At 43.7% G+C, this 16,119-nt stretch overlaps 1 long non-coding RNA gene across 1 annotated transcript; it reads left to right on the forward strand.

Annotated features, from left to right (window-relative positions):
• Window positions 1-14,809: 14,809 nt before the first annotated feature.
• On the forward strand, window positions 14,810-15,135 carry LOC142890848 (uncharacterized). Its single transcript, XR_012927141.1, has 2 exons — window positions 14,810-14,840; window positions 15,044-15,135. It is a non-coding gene; the product is annotated as an uncharacterized LOC142890848 (long non-coding RNA).
• The last annotated feature ends 984 nt before the right edge of the window (window positions 15,136-16,119 follow it).

Consider the following 16,119-nt stretch of genomic DNA (forward strand, 5'->3'; position numbering starts at 1 on the left):
CTCCCCTTATTTTCTTATGATGTTGAACAATCTTTTTGGTATAGTACTTATTTTTTTTGACACTCACTCAGGCAGCTAAACCTGGTCTTATTGTTTTTTAAAAAAAGATTTTCCTTGGTGTGTTTAAAAAAGAGTCAACTATTTTAAATTGTGATTGAATAAAGCTGTTTCTTTGGAAGTCCGTCTCATCCTCTCAAATCTCAAAGCGTAACGAACCTGTGTAGCCCGAGGAATTTTTATTATAGTCTATTTCCTGGGGTGCAACTCCCCAGGTGGCGCTGTCAGGCAACATAATATATAACATATTATAGAATTATATAATCCCTATATATGAATTCACATGATCATGGGTGTTATGATAAATGCTCCCTCTAATTTTCCATGTGTCTGGGCATCCAGACAAGCTCCTTGAGCACACTGAGGACCACTGTGGGCAACATCAGATGTGCACGCTGTGGCCACACACCAGTATCACACCTGTTCAAAACCTTGGATCATAGCAAGTTACATGGCTTATTAAAAGAATCAAATTCCAGCAGCAATTTTCATGAGTTGACTTTGAATAGAAGTGATTTGGCCCACTTCAAATGAAAAAGAGCAAAATCTTGTTGTTGATGAGATGTGTAGTGTGTTATATGTGAGAGTCCTGCTTTAACCATAGGAAGAGTCCTGCTTTGGCCTGGCTGAGGGTCATGTTGCGTCAATGTGCAGTGGCATGCGCGTGATAGATTGAAAAATAAGCCGAAGTGATAGCTCTTCTCTGAATAGACAAGTTAAGCCAGTGTGCTGCAGTTAGCCAGTGAAAATAGAGCGGAGTGGCACCTCTTCACTTTGTTACGCAATCTATGTCAGTGCGGTGCTGCAGCCTGGAAACTTTCTCTGCCTTTTGGACTCATACGGTGCAGCTGGAAGAAAAAAAAACATCATTCCGAAGGCGTAGCGGTGCGCCGCCTAATAAAAGCTCTAAAATTATTAATTAATACGTTTCTGTTGAATTTTATTTTATGTGCTACATAGATTTCCTTGTGCGCTGAGAATGTGCAAGTAGTGCGCGATTGCGCAAGCAAGCAGCTTAGAGGGAACATCAACATCCAGCAGGTGGACAACAGTCACCAGGAGCACCAACAGGAAGTGGCGTACAGGCCCCGCCCACCCTGTGATTGACAGCCGGAGACACTGGGTAACAAACGTCAAGACAGAAGAAGAATCAAAGGTGAGAATTCAGCTCAGAGTCTCTCTGACGACTTCAGTCACACTTTCATCAACTCAGCTGAAGAACCTGAAGGAACATAAAGTCCAACATGTAGCGGCTGAGTGAAGGAGGTCTGGACTCTGTGGAGGAGCTCCATGGTTCCAGAGACGCTGTAGGAGGACAGAAGACCTGCTCTGTGGTCCAGGTACACTCCCACTCTGGAGGACCGAGGACCTGAGACACGAGTACTGATGTTGTTGTGACGAAACCAATATTCACCTGGGTAACAATATAAACTCCAGGATTTGTCATTTGCTGTGTCTCAATTCAGGTTCTGCACCCTTGAGACCGAGTGTCCTCCGTCTGAAAGAAGCGTTCTTAGAGTTCCCAGCCTAGAAGGACGGACCAAACCCCGCCTCCCCGGTAACCACTCGGGGTGGTCTAGCCTTCGGCGTATTTCCTCGTTTCGTCACCGCCGTTCCCTCCTGCTGGCCAACCCCGGAAGTGACGTTTTTATAGTATCACGCTAACCATTGGTTCGCCATCTAACGATGCCGTTGAATGTTCAAATAAATAAAATCCTACCTTAAAAACTGGATACTTTATGTGAAACGTCAATATTTAGATTTATATGTCGTGCCTTAACCAGTACATGCCGCTAATTTCAGCTGACTTCCCAGGATCCCACGATGCTTTGCAGCAGCACGCAAAGCATCATGGGATACCCAAGTACGCGAAGGATAGTAGCGGTGTATCCTTGGAATCGGCTAAAACGAGTGCGTATTTACGAGTGCGCATTTTGAGCGTCCTAAACACCCTCGGGAATTGGGACAAGCCTTCGCGCAGTGCGATGACGCAACTTCCTTTCAAAATGCGCACTTCAAGGATGCAGAACCTGAATTGAGACACAGCAATTGAATCCAAATCTACTTTCCTCTGACCTTCCTGCTCTTCCGATGTTCCTGTAGGCCACTGCTACACCAACCCCCTAAAATAAACCACAGAAGTCCCTCCCCCTTCTCCACTCAACCTCCCAGTAACATCGTCCAGTCACACCTTCTCTACTCAGGACCTGCTTCTTGTCAGTGAATCTGTCTGGATGATCACAATAAGACTGAACTTCCTCCATGAATGTCACTTTTCTGTTCTCCTCAGATAATAACAGATGTTTGTGCACTCTGCAGAACTTGCTGTATTTCATCTCTCAGCTTGGTCACAGCTGCTGCCACGTCCTCAAAGTATCTCAGAGGACGGATCTCCAGGCTGGAGGAGTCTGGAGACGGACTGAGTGCTGGCAGTGAGGAGAACCTGTGGAGAAACTGGCTGTGGTCCAGTGTGTGTGAGATCTTCTCCAGCTCAGCGTCTCTCCTCTTCAGCTCCATCATCTCCTGCTCCAGCTTCTTCTCAAGCTCTTTGACTCCACTCACTGCTGCCCCCTGTGTGGATCCGACCTGCTGCTGCACCTCAGAGCGTCTTTTCTCCAGCAGACGGATCATCTGGGTGAGGATCTTCTCGCTGTCCTTCACTGCTTTATCAGCAGAGCCGTTGATGGACTCCACCCCCTTCAGGTCTTCCTCTGTGTGCTGGATCTTCTGCTGGATCTTCTGCCTGGTCTCCTCCAGCTCTCTCTGCCTCCCAGGCCTCTGTACTGCTGCTGACACTGTCTGATGACCTTTATGTTCATCCATACAGCATAAAGCACAGATGATCTTCTGATCAGTGCGGCAGAACATCTTCATCACCTCATCATGACGAGGGCAGATGTTCTCCTGGAGCTGCTGGCTGGGTTCCACCAGCTTGTGTCTCTGTAGGGGAGCAGTATCACGATGAGGCTGGAGGTGAGAGTCACAGTAGGAGGCCCGACAGACCAGACAGGACTTGAGGGCCTTCAGTTTCCTCCCAGTGCAGACATCACAGCCCACATCTCCAGCATAGCAGTGATCAGCAGGAGCATCTTGGAGTCCAGCCCCCCCCCTGCAACGAAACTTGGCACGTTAACTTTGCTGACACGTTAGCGTAGCGCGACAGCGATAGCGTGCGTCCCCCCCCCCCCCCCGTCACCGTGAGCGCAATTTCCAACCAGCACTGCAGAGAGAAAGGCAATATCCAGGTGGAGTGAAAATACATCCCAGTGCCCACCATCACAGGCATATAGACGTAGATAAGATACATTTACATAAAATACCAGAATGTTTGTCAATTTTTCATTAAAACATATTTTATTTATTTAGTTAGATAAAAATGTTTCCTCCCAGCACAATATGTATTTGTTAATTTAACTCACATTCCTGCCATCATCTTAACACAATTCAGTGTCACTTTTAAGTTGGAAAAGCATAATAATTAAATTACTTAAATGGCACATTTCAAGTAAAACTGTTGCTATTTAGTCTATTTGTGGTGGTATGTGAGTTATACTTCCCAGAAAAAGACTTCCTTTTACATCAAGAATATTTAAATTTTTCATAGATGACTCCCAAAGAGACAGACATATTCTGTCAAGTTCTAACCTGAAGACCACTCTGTCTGGTCCAAAAAGAATTATATTGAATTGAGAGCAGCTGTTCTTATTTTCTCTTTTTTGAGAGAGATTTACTCAGATTTTCAGTTGACCTGTTGATTTGATTTCTCTGATTAAAATTAAAACAAAGTCTGATATTTGGCAGCTTGTTTAATTCTTATACATAGGTATAAAATACATTTTTTATAATAACATTCACGAGTTTTCGTTGTAAAAGTCATCATTTTCATATACACAAGTTGGACGTCTAAAAGTATCGGTATCTGTATTGGTATCGGGATACTAGCCTTGGTATCACCTGGTATCGTATCGAAAGGAAAAATAGTGGTATCGCACATCCCTGCTTCCACACACACACACACACACACTATACTGTAAATGGCTGCAGTTTCCTTTACAAAAGTGCTACAGACATCATTCAAACATCCACGTGTTTGTCTCATCAAGACCTATATTTTACATTTGACAGCCACTTAAAAAAAAATGCAGGTCAAAAATATGCATCATTTGCATACACAGGCATATGATGATTAGACCTCTTCTCCCTCTTTGTCAACACACAAATGCCTGCAGTTTCCTTTAGAAAAGTGCTACAGACGTCAGTCAAACACCTACGTGTTTGTCTCATCAAGGCCAATATTTTACATTTGACAGCATCCTCCAAAAAAAAAAAATGGAGGTGAGAAATCTGCATCATTTGCATAGACTTCTTTCAGCAGATGTCACCGGGCGTCGGCAGAGGACGGGGGTCAATTGCGGGCGTCGACAGGGGTCAGGCGTCATCGGGGGTCATCGGGCATCGCGTCGGCCACGGCGGCTCAGTCCCGCAAACGCTGCTTGCAGCTTTAATTTATTGTTTTGATTTAATTTAATTTATTAGTGTTAATGGCTGCTGAAAAAAGGGGATGAATAGTTCAAATTCGAGTTGAAAGTAAAATATACAAATGTTGGAAGTACTAGTAATCATTACTATGTACAGTTATGCCCATCTGTTATCTTTGTTGGGCTTGAATTTATGATTATTTTTTTTACCCTGTGCATCTTTTGTTTTGTTAGTAGTACTTGCCATTGCTCCAACACGAATAAACATGCTGCATCCCACTAGATGGCGCATTTGCCTTATTTACAAGCACCATGGTCATCAGAGCTGATTGCTGCCACTCTCAGCAGCATGCGTCTACGAAGGTCTACTAAGATTCCACAATCTATTACACCTCGCGAGCAAAACACTATAATACTATGAAAAGAATCCTCTATATGTCAATAAATACAACAGATTGAGTATTCATAAAAAAAAAAATGCTTACTTTAAATAAGAAAATCCAACAAACCAACAAGTGCAACACTAAAAAGCAAACCAACAATCAAAATAATGCTTAATTGCCTTAGTTTCGTCCCACACTTATCAGCTTAGCTACTAAGAATAACACACATTATTCACCTGGACAGAAGGAGGTTCTGAGGAATGTGTTGGTCCTGGAGCTTCCTGGTCAGGATGTTCGGGAGATCCCTCGGGCTCAATGTCTGCAGCGCCAACATATTTTAGAATTGCTCCTGCAGAGACAAAGCTCATTAGATCATCAAGCAAAACAGATCAGAAGCGCATTTTCCTATTTTATTATTACAGTGATGTTGCAGTAATATAGGAAAATTAAAAATGTATTTGTTTTTAAATTAAACATTATGATTGCAGTGTCCCTTTAAAGCTTTTACCCAATTACAAAACTGTCACTTTTAAGAGTTTTTGGCATTTCTTTACACACTGTACTAGTTAAAGTAATAAAACTAAGATAAATGACCCACTACCACAATAGTCTAAAATAGTCAACACCATGCCAAATAAAGTATTTCCATAAAATATTTCTTTGAATTATAAAACAGTAGCACATTTCTAATTAAGGGCCTACAAAATACAAACTAAGCTTAGTAAATTCATCCTAAGTTAAGGCTAAAATAACATTAAGAGTCAAATATGTGAGAGACAACTTCCACTGAACAATAACAGGGGACTGACTACAACAACAACTACAACATGCCCTCCCTCCCTCCCTGTTAGAATGTGAATAAACGGGTGTGGAGTCAATCACTCATTCCCATGGCAGGATAGGCCAACTTGACAGGACATGGTCAACTTTCATAAAACAAACAAAAACGCTGATTCATGACGAACAAATATTAGCCAGCCAGCTAACATTTATCCGACGCTAGCTAGCTGGCTAGCAGGACAAATAAACAAACTTGGGGGGGACAACAGCGTTTCACCTCCACCTCTCCAGCCCACATAAACAAATAACTTACCTTTCCCCTTTGCAAGTTTTTCTTGATCAGTTTTCTTTTCCTTCCGTTTTTCCGCACCGCTGGGATAACTCCTTTCTGATGCCATTATGGTGTCTGTTTGTTTTTAATCCTCTCGCTAACGGGAACGAATGGTAGCTGTCAATCATTCACATCCATGGACCAGAGTCCAAGATGGCGTCCCATTCCTTTCAATGAAGTTGCTCACCCAGCGCATGGCTCCCAAAAACTTTTTGACTTCCGCATTGATGGGATAATAGAGCATGCGCAGTTGTGTCAGTGTGGAGACCGTCACGAACCGTACGAAATTCAACCTGGAAATGAATGTATTTTTTACGGAACAACTGACGATTGTTGTTTGGAAATTTTGATGATGATAATGATGATGATGATGATGATGATGATGATGAATATTATTATTATATTAATAAAATAGTATTATTATAATAATGTACTATTATTTGTATATTAAACAAGTGAGCAATGTGCCACTGAATAATAAATGATAATTCTTTGAAGCAACTCTCTTTGGAAAGCAGACAAAGTAATGAAATGATTGGTCTATTTATTTCATCAGAACTAAAAAATAAAAAATAAAAACTCAACGATCTTGAAAGTTCCTCCCTTTCTCTTGCACCTGTCGACCGGTCAACTTTTGGCTTCTCTACAGTGTTCGAGAAAATGCCGACCTGTGCTGCAATTAACTGTGTCACCCGATCAACAGGCAAAGGGTGCAAAGGACCCACGTTATTTCGGTAAGAATGATTAATGAAATGACTGTAAGGAACTTTTATGCCGCTGACGTTTTTACGTACGTACGTCCGTGTGTGTGTGTGGCTAACACAAATTTGCAAATATTTTGTCATCCTCATGGAATTAAACAGCACACCATGTTAATTTATCAGTGAGTGCTCTCTCTTTTCATGCAATTCATCACGCTTAACATGTAATGCTGAATCATGAAAGCTATGGAGCAAAAAATAGTAATTACATAAACGACGAGTGAAATAAAATGTGTCATTCATTCAATAAAGATTTCATTCATTCATCTTCTATACCCGCTTATTCCTATTCAGGGTCACGGGGGTCTGCTGGAGCCTATCCCAGCTGTCTTAGGGCGAAGGCAGGGTGACACCCTGGACAAGTCGCCAGTTCATCGCAGGGCCACATAGAGACAAACAACCATTCACACTCACATGCACACCTACGGACAATTTAGAATGTTCAATTGACCTCACGTGCATGTTTTTGGAGTGTGGGAGGAAGCCGGAGAACCCAGAGAGAACCCACGCAGACATAGGGAGAACATGCAAACTCCACACAGAAAGGTCCCAGGTCCGGGCAGTTGAACATGCCATTTTATTTCATTTAACAAAGCATATCATTATTTCATCATGCATTTAATTGTTTTGTGGTCCTGTGTTTTAGTGCTTCATAATTTTATTCTGTTGTCAAATTTGCCCATCAAAGTCAGATTATTAATCCTGTACATCAGTTTAAGGAAAACCAATTCTAGGTAATGGATTGCAGATCTGGTAGTGACCTGTTACAATGGAAAGAAATGTATACATAATAAGTACGTCTGTGTGCCCGATATTTTAGCTAACACTAAACTTTCTGCACAACTGTCTGCATTGTGTTCAAGCTTAAATGAGTTAAATATGTTTGCATACCCAATTTTAAGTAAAATTACACAAAAAATTTTTTGGAATGTTTTGCTTTTTACAGCTTTCCTTTTGGGGACAGAAAAAGGTTGCACAAATGGGTGGAAAATGTGAGAAGAAAAAACTGGACACCCAATGACAACTCCAGGCTGTGTGCTCTTCACTTTGAGGAGAAATCTTTCATTTTGCGTGGTGAGAGAAAGTGCCTAACTTCAACAGCTGTCCCAACCATTTTTAGTTTCTTCAAATCAGGTAAGAGCATGGCTACCAAACAAAAGGTAAGTGAGTCACACACACACCCACACACACACGTGATTTTGATCAAATCTTTGACCACACATATTCTAAAAAATGTAAAGAGGTGTCAGAGATCTTTGAAGAAGACAGTTTTCTCGTGATTCAGGAACCATGTGACAGCCATACTGTGTCTGATGTACATGTAGAGGTCACAAATGATGTAGAGATCACCAATGATGAAGAGGTCACAAATGATGAAGAGGTCAGAGCAACAATGAAGGGATTTTACATTGACTGTTCAGTTAACATGTTCAATGTTAAAATATTCACATGAAAAAAACTTGAAAATCGTTACGGCAGACGTAAAAAAAAATTTGTAAGAAAGTGTTGAAAGTTATCTTGAAATCATTTATGAGGATACTCATTATAATATTGATGAAGTGTTATTTCATGTTTTGTTGGCTGTTTCAAGGGTTTATTTAGTTTGTTGTGACACAATCTAAGGTTCAATTTGTAAAGAAATAAAAGTTCTTGTGAAAAAAGATAGTGGTCAAAGTGATATTAGTGTTATTTGTGTTTGTGTTTTTTGTAGTCTTGTCTGGATTTGTCCTGTTCGTTTCTGGTCTGTGTTTGTGTTCCCACTCTTGGCCTGCATCTTGTCGTGGTGAGTGGGCTTTTAACTAAGACAGGACAATTATATATATTGTGTGAAGCCAGCAAAATAGTCATTATGAGAATTATAACTGAAGCACACTAAATAATACACCATCAGTCACATTTTGCTTTTCTGTTATTAATCTAATGTGTGTTATGTCAAGCCTCCACAGTGGCGTGCTGCAGTCAGGATGAGACGAACAAGGTGAATGGATGGACGGATTGATGAGCCCAGTGAGCCTCCACCAGCCACAGACAAGCCAGTCCCATTTTCCACCCAGAAGGATGTCTCTTCCATCTATCTTTGCCTGCCAGGGAAATGCAACCAAACATAGTAATTACAGATGGTGTTGTCTCTGTTAAAGTGACACATGGAAAAATAATAATAATAATAATAATAATAATAATAATAATAATAATAATAATATATATATATATATGTTTTGTGATTCATGTTCATGACAATAACAATCAAACAGATTTTCTTCATTCTTCCAATGAGTTTCGCAAACAAACATGGAATTTTCCCTGGATCATACAAATACGTTTGTAGATTATATAAAGGCAATTATGAAACACATTTGTCGTGGTTTTATATTAAAGCAGATAGTCAAACGTAAATGTAGCAAGGTAATGTTGCGAAGACACATTTATTTTTGTTTTTCTTTGTTTCTTTAGAAGCTTTTATTTTGGTTTTCTGTGGAAGCACAATAGACAACACACGTTAACGTCCGCTACTACGGTTCGCTCCGCATAGGTCTCACGAGCCACTTGAGAGACCTCTCTAGCGTTATTCCCCGGGGCGAACACGACCTCCACTGGTAGAAGTGGGTAACTGCACCCTGCTCACTGATCACTCTCACACACGCCACAAACCACAACAAAAGCAGGAACAGTGCTTTGCCACAATTATGCTACATAAACACGTCCTGGTCCCCTCTGGATCCTCTTTTCCGGTCCTCGCGATCACTCTCTTGGCTGCGGTGGGCATGGTTCTGCCCGCGGTGTCTTCCTTTGTCAGGGCATTCTCTGGCCCAGTGACCCATTCGGCCGCAGATGTGGCACGCCCCCTTTTCGCCTCTGTCTCCGCTAGTCGCCCTTCGTCGGTTGTCGTTGTTCCTGTAGGGCCGTCTCGCCGTGTCACTGAGGTGCTTCATCATGGTGAGGGAGGCACGCTTTATCTTCTTGTCCTCTGCATCGCTGGCCTCCTGCAGAAGCCTCTCAGCGTGCACTGCATGACGTCGGACCTCTGTCAGCCGGGCATCTTCAATCCCCACGCAGCAGCTTCTGTTAACTGCTTTGGCGATCTGGGGGAGCAGCCCTTGTCTGAAAGCAGTGATGAGGCTGGCCGTTTGGTTGACGGCAGTCCTGATGAATGTGGCGACGCTGCGGCGTCGGTGCTGGAGTGCGCAGGGTTGTACGGTGGTAGCGTTGGATGAGGGCAGGCGGGAGGAGGGAAGACAGGCATGTCCAGGAGAGGGTCCCTCAGGCCTGTAAGAGAAGGATACAGACGATTTGGTGCATTTGAATGCTCGTGTGTGAGTGATTCCTTTTCTCCCTCCTCTGGGGAGTGTGTGTGAGCGTGTGCACCCTCTGCCGTTATCTCTGTCACCCCTGTGCTCCAGCGCCCAGCGCTGTTCACACGTTTCTTTACTTGTTTCCTGTCCCTGACCTCTGCTTCAGGTTTCCAGAATGAAAAACACCTTTCATGATCTTTGATGATTTGAATCTCCCACCTGTTTGGGTTTTTCTTTTTTGTAACCTTTCCCTCGGCTATATTCAGTTTATCCCGGAGGTTTCTCAATTCCTCCATACTCAGTGATCCCCCCTCTGGGAAACCATACTTTTCAACCCAAACATCCAACATATCAAGACAATCTGGACCGTATTTTTTCCGCATGTCGTCCACAATTTGTCCCCCTTGGGGAACTGCAGCAGCCACTTTGCGCTGGTTCTTCCCCATCCCTGTCTAGACTTATTACTTGTAGCTGCACAGGCGTCCCTGTGCCCCCTTTTTTTACTCAGGCGCAAAAAGGTAGAGAAAAAATTCACCCCTTCGGTACTTAGTCACCAAAGGTTTTGCCCGCTCAGCCCTCACCAACCTTCTTGGATATCTGGTGAGCGGGACAGGCCCGGCCAACGCACACTCTGTACTGGGACTGCAGTGATTCACAATCACCGCCTACCCACACAGAAACGACAAACGCATGCGTTCCGTCCTGTACTGGGACCGTTCGTGGACGACAAGAAAAAACACCTTGGTCACTGTTATGTCTGGAAAAAGAACAATTACTTCTCACCCGATCTCCGGATTAGCACTTTCTCTCCAGGTTCGTTGGATAGACGTGAAGCCGATCAGATCCACTCTTAGACGCCGATCCTCTCGTCTCTGAATGCTTGGTTCGAGGTAGAGGGGGAACGAGGAGTTTCCTCCGTTCCTGGTCCCGGGCCGTCGACGTCCCAGAGTTTCACTGACGGGTCTCCAGCTATCCTGTTCGTGACACCAAACTGGAAAAGAGCAAAGCTACCGATGCAGAAATGCTGAGTAAATAAGTAATTTAATGAACATGAAATAAATGATCGGATATCCGAGGCACAAACAAAGTACAACCAACAGAACAGATGCAACAGGTGCAACAGCTCGAATGAATGCCAGTGCAAGTGCAAAGAGAGAAGGAAGAAGAAGGTCTTTTATACAGTGGACCCGCAGGGGACGAGATAAGGAAGAAGGAGGGGAGGATGAGAGGAGACAAAACAACGAATACCTCACCCTGGCGGGCCACGAGGAGAATGTCTCCAGAAGGTTATACAGTGAAACTAACAGATTACACGGGAGGCCAAGAATACTTATTTTCCATTACATGGTTCAAGTGAACCGCTGGATTCGAGGAAAAGGCTTTGTCACCGTCAACGTAGTTAGACATAAGCTTTACTAACTGTGGCAACACAAAGGAGCAGTGTGTGGTGGGGGGTGCGGGGGGGAAGATGATGATGTTGATGAGTTTACAGAATGCAAGGGGGTTATTGTTAAGGGGTAAGGATATGGACGACAACGCCACCTCAAGTTGTTTGTGGAGGAAATAAAATAATGAAAATCACACAGGTTTCGTGTACAAATGAGCTGAGACGTGGTTTGCAAAAAAACAGACAAGGCTTTATTATAATTGAAGGAAATGCATCTAGACAGAAAGGAATCCAGGCAGTTACGAATTTAAATTAACTAAACTCAGAAAAAGGAAAACAAATTTATAAGTAAACTACCAAGACCAAAAAGACACAAGGGGGGGGGGGGGGATGTTGGAGCAGGTTGGATGGGGACGGAAGCCCAAGGGAGTCACCCCAATCACACGTGCACATCCCAGTGGGCAGTCAAAATTGGGTGGCGACGACACAGCAAACTAAAACCAAAAAAAAAAGGAGGGATACCACTACCCGTCCACACCTGTCGACCTCAGCCTCTGAATCACAAAAGAAAAGAAAACAATTAGGAGGGATCACGAGCGCGTATGCGAACTCAATGGTTAAGCTCACACCACCACACACACACACAAATCAGGATTAGATCGACATTTAAATAAACCAAAAATACAATTAAATCAACAATACAACAAACGAAAATTGAACAAACAAACAAAACAATTAGAAGTGGTTAGTGGCCACTACGCGCCGACTGTCACACGTCGAACGGCCGCGTATTTCAGGTCTTAATAGACGACGTGATCTGACACTTTCGGCATCAGCAAAGCAGCAGTAAGTTGACTGGTTTTTAGAGGCTGTCAGTGCAGCGGCAAAGCCAAGTTTCTTGGCGGTATCTACAAAAAAAACAAACGATGCCATTAAGTGGTTTGGTCAGCTGTTAGATGCTAGTGACGAAAACTAAAGAAAGTAAAAGACTCACCGGGAGTTGCAATAGGTGGTACATGCCGAAAGCGCCACGGCGCACTACATGTCAGACCCTAAAAATAAACCACAGTCTAAAACCAGTACTCCAAAACAATGAAAAACAAAGTCGGCAGAGGCAACCATACCTGAGGCAGACGCGGACAGGCGCACGGAAACGTGACGACGGCAACGGAAGTGACGTGACGGGGCGTCAAAGTGCAGTAATAGCCAACTGTTTCCACCCCTGTCTTTATAGCACCCCACCCCCTAATCATTGGTTGACGGGCCAGGCAATCAGTGCGTCGGGCGTGACTATGATGCCACATAATGATAGAGAATCACTCTATTTATACTGATGTGCAGAACCACTAGAGTGTCATTTCTTCACTGCTGTCAGCAACAAGCATTTGGTGTCACACTGGTGTACAACACTTATGGGCTAATTAATAAGAAATTACATATTTATGAATCACCCGCAATGCCCAGATTGTTGCTGCTTATCTGCTGATATGAGCCGTCAACTGTTGCAATATAGAACCACGGGCAGGAAATTACAATTAGTGTAGAGTGTATTATAATTTAAAAGTTTACTAACGGTAGTTCTTTAAAGAATTTAGCAGGGATGGAACAGGCTAACGTGACGACGTCACTTGTAAAACGGTAGGAGCTCAACCTGCTGTCACGGTGAAAACTCTGTGTTACGTCCCGTCTAGGGGGACCGAGACGCAACATGTGGGACACCTTCCCCCACTCCCAAGCCTCATTAATTTCTCACGGCAGTTGGCAGTTTCAACAAAAACATTTATTAATCAGTAAATGAAATAAAAAAAACAACTTAACCAGTGGGCAGCAAAGGCTTCAGGGTGGGCCCAGGCCAAAATAATAAACCAAACTCCAACTAGCTCGCATTAAGAACTAACTAAAGAAAGAAAGAGAAGCCAAATACAGAAAGGCTAACCTCCCTACATACTTAATAAACAGGAGAAAAGAGGGGACAAAGAAAATGGCAGCCCACCCCTACGGCTGCATGCTCTAACGCCAATTCAGAAGTGACTAACTGCAGAGTTGGGAGCGGAGGAGGGATGACCGTCAGGCTGGCTCGACTGCTCCTCCTTCTCAGCCGTGGCGCGTCCAATCAGCAGCCGACATCCAGGACCGCACCTGCAAGGCGTCATCCACTCTCACACACACACAGACACACACACACAGACACAAAGATAGAGGCACCTAGACCCACGTGTGGGTCATAACATCCCCTCCCTTAAGAACTAAACCCTATTAACATACCTACAAACAAAACTAAACAAGAAAAACCTCACTTCCCCCGAAATTCTTTCGCAGCTAGTCCACATGTACACGTGATAATGCATCTGCCAACACATTATCAACCCCCCTTCTTGTGGCAAATCTGGAGATTGAAGTCATGCAGGAGCAGAGACCACCGCATCTACGGCTGGTTTGATTGCGCATCCTATCCAGGACCACGAGGGCATTATAGTCTGTAAAAACCTGACCTCAAATAAACATCAAGATGGGCACTGTCAGAAAGAGAGCCAAGGTTGCTTTCTCAACTCCAACATTGGCTCTATGTGCGTACTGCTTAGTTGTGGCATGTCCCTCTACTTCTATGTCATGGTGCAAAACTGACGTACGGCGGGGGTGGTCAGAAAACAATAGTGGGTGGCTCTCAATTAATTTAACAATATCATGACGGGCTGATGCAGGCAAATGGGACAAAAACAAGCTTAAGTTATTCATAATTTCAGAGTTTCCCAGGCGCGCCGAAGGAACACCGTTTTTTTTTTTTTTTTCAATGAGCCCTCCCTCCGCCAATGGGCACGGAGGGGGCGGAGGCTCACCCCTGTTTTACACCAGAAGCGTTTGCAGAGCGTCAGCAGAGCGTCCGTGTCGACGCAGTGAAACGCGGCCACTAAAGTCAATGAGCAGGTTTACACCAGGCGCAGAGCGTCCGCGTTTCAGAAGCGTCCCAGAAGCAGTAAAACGCAAGCCGCTGGAAAAGAACGCCATAATTTATTCTTTGACGCTTGCTGCGTCAATCGCAGCAGGTAGGATCGTTCAGACAGGAAGTCAATGGTGTAAAAACACGGTGGATCCGGTTGATTTTCATCATAACACAATGTGCTGGATTTTGTACTTATGTGCTGTACTTTACTGTGAAACATCAACGTGACGCATCGGCTTCAACGCTGTTCAGGTCGGCCGTCAAACAAAAACAGATTTCACTTTGAATCTCAAACTATGATGAACAAAATGCATCTATACTTTAAATACCTGCATTTTGTATGATGCCAGTAGTTTACTTTATTATTATTTTTCTTTTTTACACACATCGATACTTCGAGACACTGTTGGGACAGTGTCTCGAAGTATCGATGTTTTGTTTCATTGTTGTTTTCTTTAAAAACACGCGAAAACTACCTGGGTTGTCGCGCGATCTTGCAATCCTCGCGTGAACTGATCGAGCCGCTGCACGAGACGCTCTGCTCGTAAAACGCGTCCTGTGTGGGAGGGTGCTGGAGCGTGAGCAGAGCGTCAACGCGGTCGCTCTGCAGACGCTCTGCAGACAGATACTTCGAGACACTGTCCCAACAGTGTCTCGAAGTATCGATGTGTGTAAAAAAGAAAAATAATAATAAACCGAACTGCTGGCATCATACAAAATGCAGGTATTTAAAGTATAGATGCATTTTGTTCATCATAGTTTGAGATTCAAAGTGAAATCTGTTTTTGTTTGACGGCCGACCTGAACAGCGATGAAGCCGATGCGTCACGTTGATGTTTCACAGTAAAGTACAGCACATATAAATACAAAATCCAGCACAGTGTGTTATGATGAAAATCAACCGGATCCACCGTGTTTTTACACCATTGACTTCCTGTCCGAACGATCCCACCTGCTACGTTTGACGCAGGCGGGACGCGGCAAGTGTCAAAGAATAAATTCTGGCGTTCTTTTCCAGCGGCTCGCGTTTTACTGCTTCTGGGACGCTTCTGAAACGCGGACGCTCTGCGCCTGGTGTAAACCTGCTCATTGACTTTAGTGGCCGCGTTTCACTGCGTCGACGCAGACGCTCTGCTGACACTCTGCAAACGCTTCTGGTGTAAAACAGGGGTAACTTTTCAACATTTTGACGTGGCAGACTGGCTGCTAATAGGAGTCAATGCGCCAAGAGCCATGGAACCATGGAAGGTAATCAGCAGCCAGGGTAGTGGGCCTGCTGTGAAAACCTTGCTTGGATGGGTCATCAATGGGCCTCTCAGTGATGATGGGAATGATGGATCTCTGCAGTGTAACAGAATATCAATTGAAGAGCTGCTGGTTCAACAATACAACCAAGATTTTATTGAGCAACACTACGAAGAAAAAAAGAAAATGTCTATTGAAGACCTTGAGTTTATGAAAATAGCCTCAAGCTCCGCTGTTTTGAAAAATGGACATTACAGCCTAAGGCTGCCCTTTTGTAAAGCTGATGTGAAGCTTCCGTACAACAAAGCTGTGGCCCAGCAAAGAGCACATCATCTTCTGAAAAGGTTCAAGAGGAAGGACAAGTTCTTCAGTGAGTACAAAGATTGCATGAAAGATGTTTTTGCAATTTGCAATTTGCATTTGAATTATGCAGAAATTGTGCCAATAGATGAATTGGATCATGAAA

This window comes from Nelusetta ayraudi, unplaced genomic scaffold, assembly GCF_046127955.1.
Source record: "Nelusetta ayraudi isolate G7.1 ecotype Tasmania unplaced genomic scaffold, CSIRO-AGI_Nayr_v1 ptg000003l, whole genome shotgun sequence".
NCBI lineage: Eukaryota > Metazoa > Chordata > Actinopteri > Tetraodontiformes > Monacanthidae > Nelusetta > Nelusetta ayraudi.